The sequence below is a fragment of the Tyto alba genome, unplaced genomic scaffold, assembly GCF_018691265.1.
Source record: "Tyto alba isolate M040663 unplaced genomic scaffold, T.alba_DEE_v4.0 Super-Scaffold_1, whole genome shotgun sequence".
NCBI classification, from domain to species: Eukaryota; Metazoa; Chordata; class Aves; order Strigiformes; family Tytonidae; genus Tyto; species Tyto alba.
In genome coordinates, this window is record NW_024881261.1 from 39,039,900 (window position 1) to 39,056,009 (window position 16,110).

The 16,110-nt window shown below is 42.0% G+C and overlaps 1 protein-coding gene across 4 annotated transcripts in view; it reads left to right on the top strand.

Annotated features, from left to right (window-relative positions):
* Positions 1-16,110, top strand: part of SGMS1 (sphingomyelin synthase 1) — a 101,123-nt gene that overhangs the window by 20,476 nt on the left and 64,537 nt on the right. Inside the window, exon 2 of one of the 4 annotated variants that reach the window (XM_032986682.2) lies at positions 8,710-8,828. The exons of 2 other annotated variants lie outside the window; for them this stretch is intronic. The gene's annotated coding sequence lies outside the window, so the exon portion shown is untranslated. Of the gene's footprint in view, positions 1-2,218; positions 2,241-8,709; positions 8,829-16,110 lie in introns of those variants that run through there. One more of the 4 variants, XM_042787941.1, reaches the window with a different exon arrangement.

Here is a 16,110-nt window from a genome sequence, read left to right on the forward strand (position 1 = left end):
GAGGAAAGGTACATTTCTGATATTTGTTATTTTATGGTAAAAGTTTTCTAAAACATCTCCCATGTGTTATTACAGAGGGGAAGAATGTCCTCAACCTGTGGATTGTAACCTGGTTTGTGTTTACGAGAGAGCACTGAGGGAGGAAACCCGACAGCTTGTGACAACTTAAAAAAGTTAGACAGTAGTGTAAACATACCTGCTTGAATCTGTAAGCAGCCTAGAAACCAGAAACAAGGGTTTCTTTCTACCCCATCTGTGTGGGAGACGGGATGTGGCAGTAATCAGAACCCCAAGGAGTGGGCAGTGGCACGCAGACTCCCCTCTCCACACAGTGACAGACGTGTCAGGCTCCTTGCCAGATAATGCAATGGACACAAAAAGTTTAAATGGGATCAAGTTGGGGGGTGGGGGGGTGGGGAGGGAAAGCTGAGCAGGTATTTGGATGAGAGATTGCCCAAGGGTTACTAAATAGAGGCTCAGTAAACTGGAGCTGAAAGTACTCAAAGCCTCAGAGCCTTGTCTGACACAGGGCATGCTGTTCTAGCTGCTCTTACACATTGATTCAACTGATGTAGCAGAACAGCTTTGAGGTTGGTTGGTTTTTTTAATGTGTATATTTGTTTTGTTTTGTTTTTTGTTGCGTGGGCATATAATGAAAATAAAAGCCCTGAACCTTGGGGTGAACTGAATTTGAGGGTTGTAATAGTGGAGGCAAATGCCAAACTTTTAGTTGTGTGATGGCAGCACTGAAGGGAATCTCTGTGAAAAGTAATCACTGATCTTGGGTATGCTGGCTTTAGCCCAGAGGTGCTGCAAGAATGATACCTTCTGTTTTTTCCATTTCACAGCCTTTCTTTGAAATTTTCCTGGGCAGTAAGGTGACTTGAAAAGCAGGGTAAGGTGGGATAGCTGCCCAAGCACTGCATATGTGGCAGTGTTTGCTGTTCTGATATCAGCATAATTATCTTGCAAATCTTCTGTTTAGAAGAGACCCACATACAAATTACTGAATGATATTTTAAGAGCACGAAGAGTCTTGAAGAAGCCTCCTTTATAAATTTCAATGTTGCTAACAGCACATTTTTGTATATTCAGATCTTTAGCTGCTGCAGTAACATAAGGAAAGCTGCTGGGGCTCATTTTTAGTGTATTTGCCAGATGAGCAGAGAATGTGTTTAGTTTTTTTTTTTTCTGTTTTTTCCAGTCAAGTTGGAGGTCTTGGTGTGTTCCATGAAGCAGGTAGTTTTTAGCTTACTTGCAAAGCTTGAGCAATGAACAAAAAACTTGTCAGCACGTCTCTCCAGCTGTCCTGCTAAATATCCCCTGACCTCCCGGCCCTGGAGAGCTATCAGCATCCACTGGTACTTCTGGAATTTGATGCACTCTGTGCAATGTACCACATGTCCTCGGAGGAGCAGCGAGGCCAGGGTGAGCTGATGTGTACCTGTGACGCAGGGCGGCTGACAAAGGAGACATTCAGTCACCAGTGGAGGATGGTGTTCCAGAAGCAGATCTGAACTAATGCTCTTAACTCTGCTGGAGCTGAAAAAACACATGACAGATCTGGTTTTGTGCCCTGGTTATTTGCCTTAATCTCTTTAGACTGCACAGTCAGTAAATGACCCTGTCTCTCCGTTCTGCCCATCCTCCCTTTGAGATCTGCATGTAAGCATACCAGCATCCATCCTGGTCTCCCCCTCTTCCCGTGCCATCATTACCACCACTCTGCAGGAACCGTATTCCAACTAGTGAAGTCTCACACAGTGATCATTCTCGTGTCAAAAGCTGAAAAATCTTAAATACGAGAAATACAATTTCTCAACTCTCTGGTCAATGAAGGGTACACCTCATTTTGCTAAACCAGTTATTGTGATTTCTCTCTTTGCGATAGCTTTGTATCAGCTATTAATTTTTAAAGATGTGCTTGCTAAGGTGGAATATATCTAAGGGCCTGTTGTTGTTTCAAAGCACTTGCAAAATGGGAAGAGCTAGGTTTAAACTGCTGTGGTTTGCTTCCGAGTGAGTAGATAACTTGACAGGAAGGCTTTTGGGTGTGATTCTGATGCGTGATGTTGCTTGCAGGTCGAGGTGGATCGTTTCTGTCTGTGTCCCCTTAAGAGGAGCATGTTGACCGTGCTTGCATTGGAGTCCTCAGCTTTCATCCCAGCTCCTGTAAAGCCAGAATAGGTACCAGTTGATGGAAAATGATCCGTGAGATGCCAAACACCGGTGTTTGATTGGTAAAAATAAGCAGTATAATAAGCGGTTTGAAGTAGTTCCTGTTGGTGGCAGAAGACAGGAAGCTTCACTGGTGTTATGGTCTGTTCCAAGAGTGGCAGCGAGGTCATTAACTCCCGTTGTACCCTGCGTTCCTTATCGCTAACATGTTTGCATAATGAGCTCACAGGGTATGTTGTACGCAGGGTCACAGGCTGAAGGGAAGGCTTGTCATTGCCCAGTTACTTTTCGGGAAGAGGCATGTGACCTCTTATGAGTAGGTTTACTGATCTCAAGTGGAGGGAGCCCTTTGTGGGTTTGCCAGTAAGCAAGAGGTGTGTTTCAGAAGCAAATGTTGCAGCAGACAGGGTTGCGTTCAAAAAGATGTTATAACAGTATGCTTTGAGATGATTTATCAGAGCTGAGGCTTTTAAGAAAGTCCTTTTAATAGATACATGTGTGTGTATATGCACTAAGTGGACTGCAAGTGGGAGCTGTATGTAGTGGGAACTTCCAAATGCTGATCCAGAAAATATGATATGTCTCGATAATCAGATTATCTAGATAGGTCCAACAACGAATAACCTGAAAATGAGTTAGTTGCAGTGTGTTTCATTTTATTAATATTTGTTAGCCTAGTAATAACTTGCATTTTTAGAGTTAACTAATCTTAGCTTTTTATCTTCAAAGTATTTTCAGGTGAATCTGTGAAATTTTGAGCGTCTCACCCTGTAGGGACGGTTGAAAATATCAGTATGCACCAAGTCACTTCTCTGTCCTGGCATCCATTTAGCGTAAAGATTTCCAGGCACTTCTGGAGCGGTTGGCACCCTGGGTGGTAAAGGAGACTCACAGCAATGTTGGGGCCAGAGTTGGGGAGAAGAGGGTGTCCTGTATGGTGTTTTTTGGAAGGCTGAACAACAAGAAGGTGGGGAGGAGATGTGAAAAGCAGAATGATAATTTTGGAAACAGGGAAGGAGTCAGTCTTCTGTTAGCAGAATTGCTATTTGTTGTGTAGTCTTGTGTTAGGCCACCTGTGACATGACCTATAAATAACAGACAACAGGCAAAGTGGGTTTTGGATCCGGTTGTTTCTGCCTGGAAGCAAATTCCCCCTTTGTTGTATCTCCTCTCTCTGCCATAGTTTAGTAAGGTGTTACCGGAAAGTGGTAATACATTCACTCTCTAAGACTCAATTTTGGCATTTTAGAAAGCAGGCATTCTTTATTACAGCACCGGACACAGAGGGGATAGCTCCTCCTAATGTGTGTGTCTGAAAACAAAATCAACAAGCATTTATACTACCTTAATCGTACATATTAATTGCATTTTTATAATGTTTTTTATCATATTCATAACTTTTCCAGGAACTCATTAGCATATGTTAATGTCTCTTGTGCATGTCTGTCGGAGTCTTCAGGTGGTCATCGGGGGTCTTTAGATGAAGGCTCGTAGTCTTCTTCATTGTGTCTGCCAGTTGACCCTGACTTTTGCACAAACTCAGTCCTGTGGTCATGTAGATCTTGTCCTTCATGGCTGGTCTAGTCTGGGTTTGTTGCTAATTTGCAGCTTCCTTACCTTTAAGTTTATTTGCACCTGCCACTACAAGGCTGAACCGTCTCAAATAAGATTGTTTACGAGTTCCTCACCCTACAGTTATTCTAACTTTTCCTCAAGATCAGTATTTGTTCTGCAGCACAATGGTTAAGTGGTTAAAACATCTTACACTGATCTTAATAATTCTATTCCACAAATATCTATTTTCTGATAATCTTATTATATAAGTATCAAAGGGACTTCAAAAGTTTGTCATCATAACTGGTGTGCATGCAGTCTTCCCCCCCCCCCCCCCCCCCCCACTTGTAAAAATTGTACTTCACCTTATTTACAGCATAAAATGGAATCAAGACTTGGTGGTATATTGGCTGGCTTTGTACAAGCTCTAGTGCAGAAAGTACGCAGATGTCTTAAATGTGAGACTGAGCACAACTGTGTACTTCTGTGAAAAAAAGTGCAGATTTTAACAGTGAAGTTAAGTGTGCTTGCTGCACAGAGTATCTTTCATTTGTCACTGAAGTCTTTTGAGCCTCCTCCCCTCAGTTTTGTGCCCAGTCTCCTGTTCAGGTCACTGGGACTCTGGAAAGAGCTAAACAAAGGTAATCCCATGAATAAATCTTGCAAATTCATATAACGACAGCTTTCTTGGGGCTTTGGGACACTAGGAATGAGTTTGCAGTGTGCTAGCTGTTTTGCTACCATCTTTTCATACAAGAAAGTTGAAGGGGATGTTTCTGGGCTGACTCCCTTAGTGCTTCACCAAGTGCTGATTAAAAATGCAATGTGTCTGGCAGGGGGGAATTATCTCTAAATCTTCCTAGAGTGGAAAGGGGAGCTAAAAATATTCTTCTTTTTTACAATTAAAGGCAAAAATGTAAAATGGAAGTTACCCTAAAAATATAATAGCAAAAGCTGGTGGGGGGAGGACGTGTGTGCGGCAGGAAGGAATATTTTGATAATGGTTTGCTGCTACAGGTCTGTCTACAGAAAACAAACGATGATCATTCTTCCCTTACATACCCTTTCACTGGGAGTGAGCACTACATTACGATTAGCTGTATGATTTTATTGTCTCCGAAAGAAGAGTGCAGGGGCAAACAACTGTAGGTGCAGAACAATTTGCAAAATAGTTTGGTGATTAGCGTACCTTTGGAGATGTGTTCTGTGTAAGAACTCCATCACAAATTTTACTGCTTTCTGTGTTCAAAGAATTAACTGTGAGGGGGATTAAAATGACATCTTAGACATCGGCTCAACATTCTCTCAAAATCCCTTACATTGTCTTTAAATCAATTAATTTGACTTCTTTAATCCACAAGCCTACTGAGTTGGTGAGCTCGCGCAAGTGATCTGTTTAGGCTGAATTTCTCCAGTGTACTTTAAGAAGTACTTGAATGTGTCTGGCAAATGAGAAGCAAACATGCCAGTGAAAGGTGGAAATACGCCTGCCTTCCCATGCTAGAGTGTGAAATGAAAATGCTGCTCTAATGGCTGAGGTGCCTTTTCTAAGTAGCAGTTGGTAGCCAGTTAATCCAGCCTTTGCAGACATTGCTGACCCTTGCTGTTTATGTTGGATAAGGAAGTAAGACAACAGCCTACTCTTGCTCCTTTTGCAACAGTGCTGCTTGCATATATGTGTTAAGTGGGAAGGAAAAGGAAGAGGAGAATCTTCAACTCCAAAGCTTCATGTCTGTGCTTTGCAGGCACAGCTGATGTACAGCACAGGGAGGAGGAGACATTTTTACTTCTGTAAAGTCTCGAAAAGTGGTCCTCAGTACTTAGAGGTGAACATTTACTCTCCTAAATCATGTGGGCAGTTGGTTCACTTGTAATTCTGCGTAGATACTAAGGATGGCCGCACTCACCTGAGAAATATTTGAATATTAATAAAAGAAATGATATGCTCTTTCTGGAAATCCTGCAGGTGTCTGCAAGCTATAATCTATTTAAATGCACTAGGCAGAGATACAGCTTCAGCTCCAGCTCTGCGCCTGTCTTGAGTCTGAGGCTGTGCCGGCTGCAATTTGTTAGATCAGGTGTTGTGAAACGGTGCATCCATTCTGAATAAGCTGGCGGTACTCTAGAGGGTGTTTGGGTGCTGTTGACAGTGACTGGTAGTTCTTAGCCATCTTGTGATACGGAGAACAAGACTGGCAAGTAACTTCAGACATTAATCTTCATAGCAATCAAAACCGTCAGAATTGCTTCTCAGGTGGTGCTTCTGCATTAAAGAAATGCTGTGGATGTTAGAGCGAGTGGTATCATGGACAGAGCTGAAAGTCGTCACGTTAGATGCTAAAATAGAAGCGGGCTTCTCTTGTGCTGTTATGGCTCGCCATTGCTTAGCAACTCCAGAAACTGAACTACTTCCATAAAGATATTAACAGGCAGTTGAAGGAAACTGGGCCCTGAACTTGGCAGCCTATATCCCAGCAGAGCAGAAGCCGCAGCTGTGCAAACAGAAGGGCTTTCCTCTGGGGGAAGGAGCAGAGCATGGAGGAATTTGACATACAGGCTAAATGATTTAGGTAAGACAGACCTTTTATTTTCTGAAAAGTATATAACAAATGTTAGAATTTTTCAAAAAATACAGTGAAGTTTGCCACAAGAAAGATAAGAATGACCTCTAATCGAGACTTGCCATACAATTCTGCTATCAATGTAACTTTTATAGTAAAAGAAGCTAACTGTTGGTGTGAATTGCTTCTGTTTTCTTCTGTTGGCTCAGAAATAATTCTGTATGTGGCAGAAAACGTGTCTGTACAGGGTCTGCATGGCTTTATACCGCAGAGCAAGAGGCTTCAGCCAGTGTGGAACATCTCGGGAGCACTTGTGGTGCTCAGCAGCACATGCTGATTCATGACTTGCTCATCGAAAATGGGTGTTTACATTTGAGAGCCAGTTTACGCTCTGTTGGCTCTTGGATAGGGGGAAATGTCCTTCCTGGAAGAGCGGGTACACAGAGTTTGGAGCTTTCCCTCTGGAAGCAGGGAGGGGTATGGCAGGCTGGCTTTCTCGCGGCTCATACTGATGCTGCTCTCAGCAGATGGGTGGCTTTTTGGGCTTCATAAACTTGGCAGATGAGTGAGTGCCAGCGTGCAGAGAGTATGATATGTTTGGGAGGGTGGCTGTCGTTATGAGATAAGAGTGCAGTTACTCATGGAAACAGGGCCTTCCTCCTTACTGAAGACACGCTGGTGGGTGTTTGTGGGATGGATAACTTCTCTTACGTTTTGTAAACATTATCTCTTATTACTAGAATCCTACAGCAAACAGGGCAAGGCTTTTGCTGAGCACCTCTGTCGCTGACAGTGCGCCATGGCTCTGTCTGGATGGACAAAAGCCATCTGACTTCCAGCCTGTTACGGAGAGGAGTCTTCTGGCTGCTGGAGGCTGGCCTGATGCGTGCTCAGGGTGGGTGTTTGGAGGTGGGGGTGCCTCATAGCACCCTCCTTGAAACACTTTGATGGATAAATCTTGAAGATGAGGCAAGAATGACATGTAAAAACCAAAAGCAAATTTCCAAGTAATCCTAAACATAGCTAAAAGAGATGTCCAAGAAATCAGAATTACCATGCCTCAGGCTGCTTGCTTGCTGGCAGTTACTTGGATTTGGTTCTGCTTCAGCAAGCAGAATTTTATCTCCTCCAGCTCCTCCCCAATACCGCACCCCCCCCCCCCTCCCCAGTATTTTAATGAAAATGTATGAATTGGAGTTTTCTAAGTAATGTGAATGGAGCAGGGAGACTATCTGATTTTTCCCTTATCTGAAAGTTTCATTGACATAGCCCTACAGAGCCTCATGCAAAAGGGGGCTGGTTTTTTTTCTTCTGAATCTCCCCCCTGGTTTTGTCTCCCTTGAAAGCTGGGGGGGGTTGGATGAACAGTGTATTTGCTTCCCAGCCACAGGGCTGAGTAGGTTTCTCTACTACTGCTGACTCTAATGTTTGGCTGTGCAACCGTTAGGTAACGGATGGAGAAGCCTGTAACCTGGGTGCTGCCACTTGAGGATTTTGGACATGTGCATTTTGATTTTTACATTTTGGTTTTCCTTTGGATGCAAGTGCTTCCTCTCTCTCACAAATGATCTTGGTTATCTTAAAGACTGTCAGAAAAGGCTCTCTGCCTTCCTCCTTTGTTCCCTCTGCATCAGCTTATTTGTCAGCAAAGACCTTTTATCTTGGGTGATGCTTGGTTCAGAGCCTGGGTGACTTTACCAGCTCCCTTCAAAGGAAATGCTGATATTTATTTCTTTAGCTTGTGCTCCAAGTGGCGAAGTGTATCCCAAGAGTTGTTCTGCCTGATTGCTCTTTTAGTTAAAGAAAGGTGCTCTGGATATCGCTGGAACCGGGTGTGGATTTCAAGAATGAAACACTGAGTTTCCCATGATGTTGGGAGTAGACAGCTTCTGGTCTATGGACCAAATCAGGTGGTCAGGGACCCATTTCTAGCAGCTCCCTCTCCTACGCTGTTCTAGGGGTGACAGTCTCATCCAAACCACTCTTGCCTTGGCGCAGACGTGGGAGGAAAATGAGCGTATGTCCAAGCTACGCTCCTGCAGGAAGGCTGGAGCATGTGGGGAGCAGTGGATCTGCTCTCTGTGGGGTGCCACAAAATGAATAAAGCAGCATTCTGGGCCTCCTTCAAATCCAATGAAAGCTGCTCATAGGCCTTATTTGGACACAGGGATGTTTTATCTTTCTGCATCCTTTGGGAAGTACTATTTTTAAAATGCATCTGTCCATGATAGCATAGTCTTTACTGTATATCCCAGCTACTGGTAGACATTGAGGTCATCTTCATATTGTAATAGCTCCTAATAATTTAATGGAAGGCTTGCTGTTAGCTCTGCTTCTCTTAATCTGTAATTATTTTTATTTGTGGGTTTTGCTGTTTGTTTGGTTTTTTTTTTTGGTTTTTTTTTTTTTTTTATAGTGACTCTTATGACTATGTGAGAAGCAGCCAGCAGCAGATCATCTGAGCTTTGACTCTCATATTTGTAGTGAACTTCTAACCTGATGAATCGAGTGCTTTGGGTAGAAAAGCTATTTCAGGTAAGTAAATGAAGTTTGCATTTTCGAGCACGTGTGTGTTGGAGTGGTGTGTTTTTTCAATACTTTGTTTACTGTAAACTGATATTAAATGTGACCTGAATTTGGGTAAGTTCTTGTTTTGGACTTGCATGGGCTGATAACCATTTTGCTTTGGATTAATCGTTTTTTGAGTGTGTGTCAATGGCAGTGTTCAGCACTGGCAGCAGTCAGCAGTCCTCACCTGTGTATTTGTAGTATCAGACTTGCTGTCCTTCAGCTGAGTGGCACTGTTTCTGATGGCACCTGTACTGGCAGGTTTCTTCAAGTGAGGCTTTCATTTAAAAGCATGGCTTTGTAGATAATATGATTCCTTCCATTTTCTATTAGCTTAGATTTTGCTTGTGCCAGCCTGACACTCTCTTCACTTCAAGAAAAAAATTTTACATGCAGTCTTAACTCCAGTAGTAAATTGTATAATCTTAGGAGAAGGCAACTGAAAGATCGCTTAGATCAGTTCCTTTTTCCTGCTTCCAGGCAAGGATAACTAAGAGCAAAACTTGAGAAGATGTGGGTTGTGTATAAATGCCCCAAAACCTGGCTTGTGAGGAAATAGTTGCCATCCTGGCTGTTGAAACTGGGCTGATAGATAGATTGGGTAGAGAGCCAGACTGGTGGCTGGAATACCCAGTTTCTGTTCCCAGTTCTGGCTTTGACATAGATGAATGACCTGCAGAGGGAAAATAAACGGGGTGTATGCCCTTTCTTGCTGCTTGTAGTTATGTTTTTGTCTTTCAGTAATCCTTTGAAGCTGTGTGAGGATTTGCTGAAAGGCATTTTAAGATTTTTGTGGTTTTGTTGGGCTTAATCTGTGCTGGAAAGCTCCACGACTGATTTAAGAGCTAGAGCGGGAGGTGTCATAAAAATCAGAAAACAAAAGTGGAGTTATTGGGCATAGAGGTTTTGAGAAAGAGTGTGTTTTAAGACCTGTTATTTGTGTGTAAACTGAGCGACTAGCACATTGAATGAACAAAGTCTTTCGTGCCTTCCGTTCTTAGTTGGGAAACCTGCTGCCTTTTTCTCAAAATGTTCTTGAGTATTAGTGAGACTGAACGAGCTGATTCTGAGAGGCTGTGGTGAGGAACAGCGCAGAAAAGCAGCTTTCAGTTGTGATTCTTCCTAATGCAGTTGTAAATCTTCCTGTGGGTGTGCCGAGCAAATTTGGTTTGGGGGAAGTTGTTTTTAGCCCCTCTCTTACAGATGTCACAGTGCTGCATGCCTCTAAATCTCGAGTGTTGTACAATTAAGACGTCGAGTAGTGCTTCCACAGATACTGTAAGAAATACCATCAGTAACCAGAAATAATGAGAGGAATGCTGTAACTGAACATCAACACTGCTGAAATTGAGGGAACAATTTTTTTTTGTGTGTCACAGCTGAGGTGGATTGTTATAAACAGGTTTTAATTTTGCAGTTGCTGCTTTCTGAAAGCTGGTGTCTATGTGATAGTTGTTCTGGACAAACTGTAGTATTTAGGCTTGTTTTCATCAGTCATGAAAAATTCCTACTTTCCCCACCCTCCTTCAACTATATAAATATTAAGAGTGGAAGATGCTTTTACTAGACACAAGAAGCTTATGTCATTGTATTGATTCAACTTTTGTTTCCCCTGGGTCCAATGCACAGACATTATGAATAATGCAGTAATCTGTTACTTAAAGTTTAATGCAGATTTAATAGGGGTTGAACGTCAACAGGTACAGTGCAAAAGGTGTAAGACCTTCATTGTTCCATGCTAAGTGAAAAAGATTCAGACCAAATACCATTGAGCCTCTTGGCATACCTTGTAATTTATGAGCAGATATTACTTGCAGATGCCTTGCTATCCGGGACCTCTCTATTTTTCGTGTCTCGGTATATGGCAGTGTACATTCCAAGCTCGTAGAGTCACAAAACACGTGGATGACTTGTTGCTGAAATCTAGGGATCTAATACCAAGATACTTCTGTCTCTTCAATGACCTTTTCTTCCTCCTCTCTGCTCCTTTTTCTTTTCTTCCTCCTCTCTGCTCCTTTTTCTTTTCTTCCTCCTCTCTGCTCCTTTTTCTTTTCTTCCTCCTCTCTGCTCCTTTTTCTTTTCTTCCTCCTCTCTGCTCCTTTTTCTTTTCTTCCTCCTCTCTGCTCCTTTTTCTTTTCTTCCTCTCCTCTTTTTTTTTTTCCTCCTTTTTCTTTTTTCCTATGAGTATTATTTTTTTTTAAACAAAGGGAAAACATCCCTTTCCTCAATTGTTAGCTTTGCAGAATTTGAGCCTTAAAATAATTGAGGAAGTCTTTTGTTATATAAATATACTCATCCTCCAGCTTGGCACGGTATGTGCTTGATATAGCTGCTTGCTGAATTCTCTTTTAAATTTTGACTTCAGTGGCTCTGAAGGAGAAACCCAGCATTACTTTTATATAGTGCTTAACGGTTCTGACCATGGCAGCTCTCTGATTCAGAGAGCAAAGCAAAGGCACTGACTGCTGTGTAATGACAGCGTAACAGTGACTATTTAAAGCAGACAGTGCAGTGTAAAGCAGTGGTTTATGGCTGGAACTTACATTTCTGTATCTCTTAATGATTTTTGTTTAAGCTTGTTACTGTCAGGTATGCTTATACCTAACAAATTTAACACCATTGGAACAGAGCCTCAGCCTATGTGGTATCTTTTGAAAGTATTTTTGCTGTGTGTGAATACAACAAGGGCATGGAATGGTTAAAATTAATTCCAGTGCAGACTACTTGGTAGTTTAACAGGCACCAAAATTTTAAGCAATCAGATTTCCCAATTAAATGGGCAACAATTCAGTAGACCAGATGATTTAAAAAAAAAAAAAAAAAAAACAAAAACACCAAAAAACCAAACCCCCAAACAACCAAAAAAACCTCCAAAACAAAAAACCAAAACAACAAAAAATAAACTCACCCCCCCAGCCGCCACCCTGTGAAATGTCCAATGCATGACAGATAATCTTCATTAAAAACAGTGACTGGTTTCTTGGGTGGTGTTTTGTATGCATAAAAGCACCTTTTGGGAAATTTATTGATCATGTATGTAACAATGTGAATTTAGAGGTGGTTCTGTATCCTCTGTAGCACATGAGTTTGTTGTGACATTGACTTTTCAAGTAATACCTTTGCTGCCAGGAATGCCTGAGTTTGAAGTTGCTGATGACTGAAGAAATGACGTGGCAGGTTAAAGCCCGGGATCTGCTGTGTAAGCACTGCCTTTATTCACCTTCTGCACGCAGTAGGCAACACCTTTTACAGCACCACCTGGCTGACCTGCTGCTGGTTTTACCCTTGCTCTCTGGGAGAGTGTGGGGCATCCTTCTTGGCTCCTGTTTGACCTCCTACTAAGCTACACACATTTCCCCCCCACACACACTTTTTCCAGATGCACGTTTGCTGCACGCATTGAAACTGTTCTATAGAAGTGGGAATGGCAAGTGGATGTTGCAGGATCTGCCTAGGTGGTTTCAGTACAAACACGAAGTCCACACGTTGTGTTTTAAAAATGAGGAGGATGAAGAGCGAATCCGTGCGCTCCCCTGGGAGTGTCTGAATGCAGTCTGTGGTCTGATGTGCTGCTGCTGCTTCCTCCCATGTTAATGGAGCAATTGTGAACCAAGATATGAGTGAGGAGTCCAAGGAGAGAAGTGATGGCGTAACATCTTGGGCACTTACCCAAAACTGAAGTTTTAATTGAATTTTGGAGCAGATAGCGTATGTTCCCTGTGCTCAGTTTATTTGGATCGATCGGGTTTGGCTTTGTGAGATTTCCTAGCCATTGTTGCTTATTAAATAGCTTGGCTGGTTCTTGGTAAGCGAGTAGCATAAAGCAGGTTGCTGTCAATAGTTTCACTCTTGTCTCCTAATTCATTTGCCCTCAGACACGTAGCTGCTCCCTTGTTTCTTGGAAAAGGCAAAAGATGTGCTAGCAGGAAATGGCTGCGGTTAACGAAAATAGGCCGTACCTGCTGCTGATTAATCCAAAGGGGGAATCTTCTTTTTCTGGATTTGTCAACTGAATTAGCAAATGACTGTTCCTTGTCCAGAGGCTGGCTCCGAATTACTTTGATTTATAGTTTAGGAGCCCAATAACAGGATTTCCCATAAGGGTGTGCTCACTAATTCTCTCATGTGTTCAAAGAGAAAATAGGTTTTCCATCTTGCTTTGTATCCTCTTTGTTTATGCTCCTTTTTGCTTTGGCTTAACGTTTACTGTACTCTGCTCTGGTGTACATGAGGCTTCAGCTGGGATTTGTTTGGCTAATGCCATCCTGACTCCTTTCAGGTGTCACATCATTTACCTGAGATGTCTGGGACAGGGCACCTAGCAAATACCCAAACAACCACCACAGTCTATTTGGGTTCGAGTTCTTGAAGAGTGAATGTAAATGCATTTAATCTATCTTAAAGGCACGGCTCTCTTGCAACCCTTTTTGCTTCCTCTGGAGGCTGAGCAGCCGATGTTAAACTTGGGTCTGCTGTGCATGACTGTTCCCGGAGCGTGCAGTTAAAACAGCAGCTATCGCGTTGAAGTGCAAATGTTATTTTGTGCTGATGTCATGCTGGAAATAGTTCAAAATGTCTTGTTTATTTGGATTCACAAGGGGAACTCCATTTTGCTAATCTCTAATCTTGGTTTGCACTTTGGTTTGTATCTAATAGTTTCTTTGCTTTCAGCAAACCTGTATTCAGCTGGTGCTGAAGCATTTAATGAATTTGGGCATCGTTTTAGCTTGCAACATGGGACACGTAGACTCTGATGGTGATACTTCTGGGTTTTGTGCCTTTTGGGAAGCTGCATTATTAATCAGTTGTTTTTCCCCAACTTCAGCAGTTATATGGATCCAACAAGCTATGCTCCTGTGTTGAACTAGACCCTATTAAATAGCTTTCTCTTATTAGATAAGTATTGACTAGTTCATTCATTATTTTAATGACAGACGTAGTTGTTTAAAATTACTCCATGATTTTGCAGTTTTATTATTCCACAGATGATATGGTTATTTGGATTCTTGCACAAGATGCTTTGTTTCAGTTCGTTAAATGTTCTTCTCTGTTCTCATAGATTTGTTTTCAAGATGCATTAAAATAGAAAGGGATTTTTTTTTTTGTGGCCTGTGCTCCCCCTTCCTCTGCTGTCCCCATTTCCAATGAATAGCTGAAAGGCTGTCAGCGATTGTTTTGACAGATTTCCATGTACTATTTAGGAAGACAAAGTGTTTTCTACTATATTTTGCTCCATGATGATAAATATGTTGCAAAGAATGGGTAAAATATTTGGTATTAAAATGCAGAGGGACTTTGTAGTCCCAGTGGAGGATGTCTGTCTGCTCTGTCACCAGATTCCTCCTCTGTGACTGGCTCAGTTGTTCAAATCATGTTTGCGTCCAAGCTACATCTAGGCAGACTTAAATATCATCTTGTCTAGAGCATGCTCCTACCTTTAGGTTCCTCCGTGACCTTTTCTGCGTTGTGGAGCTTCATTGCAGCCATCTCCAGACATTGACACATCACTAAATTCCCCAAGCTTTACTAGTAGTTTCTTGGAAAGTTCGTGTAAATATAGCCTTGGGAGCTCCTTGAGGTATATGGCATATCTTGAAAAGTGAGTGGCAGAAAAGGTAAAGAGCATGCTTTGCACAAATGCTGCTTTTATTATTAGGATATGTTAACTGTACAAGGTTGCTTCAGATTTTTCGTGAATGCTGTCGCTGATCCAAATTAACTGATGCCCTCCTCAGCCCAGTGCATCTACTTGTATCTGCCCCCTGCCAAAGATTTGGATGGTCTACATCTGACAGCATAACTGCCCTGCTGTAGTACTGGTTCGTCAAACTCTGTCTGCTCCAAAAATAATAATCTTGCATGAAAAGCATTTAAATGAAGCCAGCAGCAGGTGCAAAATCGAGCACAGTAATTAAGGCAGAGGTAGACTAACAGGTCTGGCCACAGCAGTCAACATGGACAACATGCAACTCTCCTCAAATCAATAGTAGCACTCAGCTTGTTCTTCCTCTTGATCTTTTGTGTTGTTCTTTTTTATTTTTTTTTCCCCCCCTCCCCTGTGTTTTAGTCTTTCGTTAGGTTTCTCTAGGAAGGCAGCTGAATACCAAGAATGCAAAGGCACTGACTCCAGTTTTGCAATGCTCTACAGTTTTTGCTGATCCTGTTTAGAGTCCCCAGAGAGTTGATATGGCAAACCTGATGCTAAATGGATGATCTAATTCCCAGTGAATGTTGTGATCATAAACATTACCCTACATCATGGAAATTATTTGAAAACTGATGTATATTCCTCAAGCTGTCAGTTGTCTTTCAGCATCCCGGTTGTGCTCTTTTATCTTTAAATGATTGTGCCGAAGCTCAAATAAACTTACCTGTCAGCAGTTATGAGAATGTCTCTTTTCATCTCCAGCTGCTCCTTTATCATAGCTATACCTGACAGTTTAAAAGCTGTTTACAAAGAAGATAAGGCAAGTAGCTCTGTTGTAGCTGCTATTTCTCTAAATGATTTTTCTCATACTTCAGTAATATTCAGCACGAGGTTGTGTTTGTGCTTTGTGAGGATGTCAGCTTGCTCAGAGCCAACATGCGAGCTCTCTGCTCGTAACCCCTGAGGACTGATGTTATGAGCAGGTCTGTTGAAGCAGGGCAGCTCTGTCCTTAAATCACTGCTAGCTCTGAAACATCACCTACCAGTTAGGTTTCAGATTTATTAGCAAAGTGGTAACGTCATGGAGCCGAGGCCCAATTTTTTAAGTGAATTGACTTGCTCTGGTTTTACAGGAATAGTTGCACGGGTAAGTTGCATACAGTATCCTAAGATAATTTAATCACAGATATTATAATCACAAAATTGCAAGTGGTGCATGAAAATACACTGATTTCATGCCCACACCCCTCAAGATCTTCCCAAAGCATTCAAGAAAGGTTTTAGAATGAATAGACTTCTCCCTCATCAAATATTAATAGTGTTATCTACAGTGAGTGCTACATTAAAATTATGAAATAAAGCAGTATACCACAGGGATAAAGAGCTTAAAACTGTTGTGACTCTTACTTGGCTACATTCTGCAGGATTTAGTTTTATAGAATGTATATAAGGCAGTGTTTTAGCTCTTATTTACACAGCTGAAGCAGCCAGTATGAAAGTGAGCTAATTTCTATGTGTAGGGGGAAATATGTTGTGTACTCAGCTTCACAACTCAAATGCCCCACTGTTTGCACACAGAATTGCCTTGCCAAAAGGCAAGGG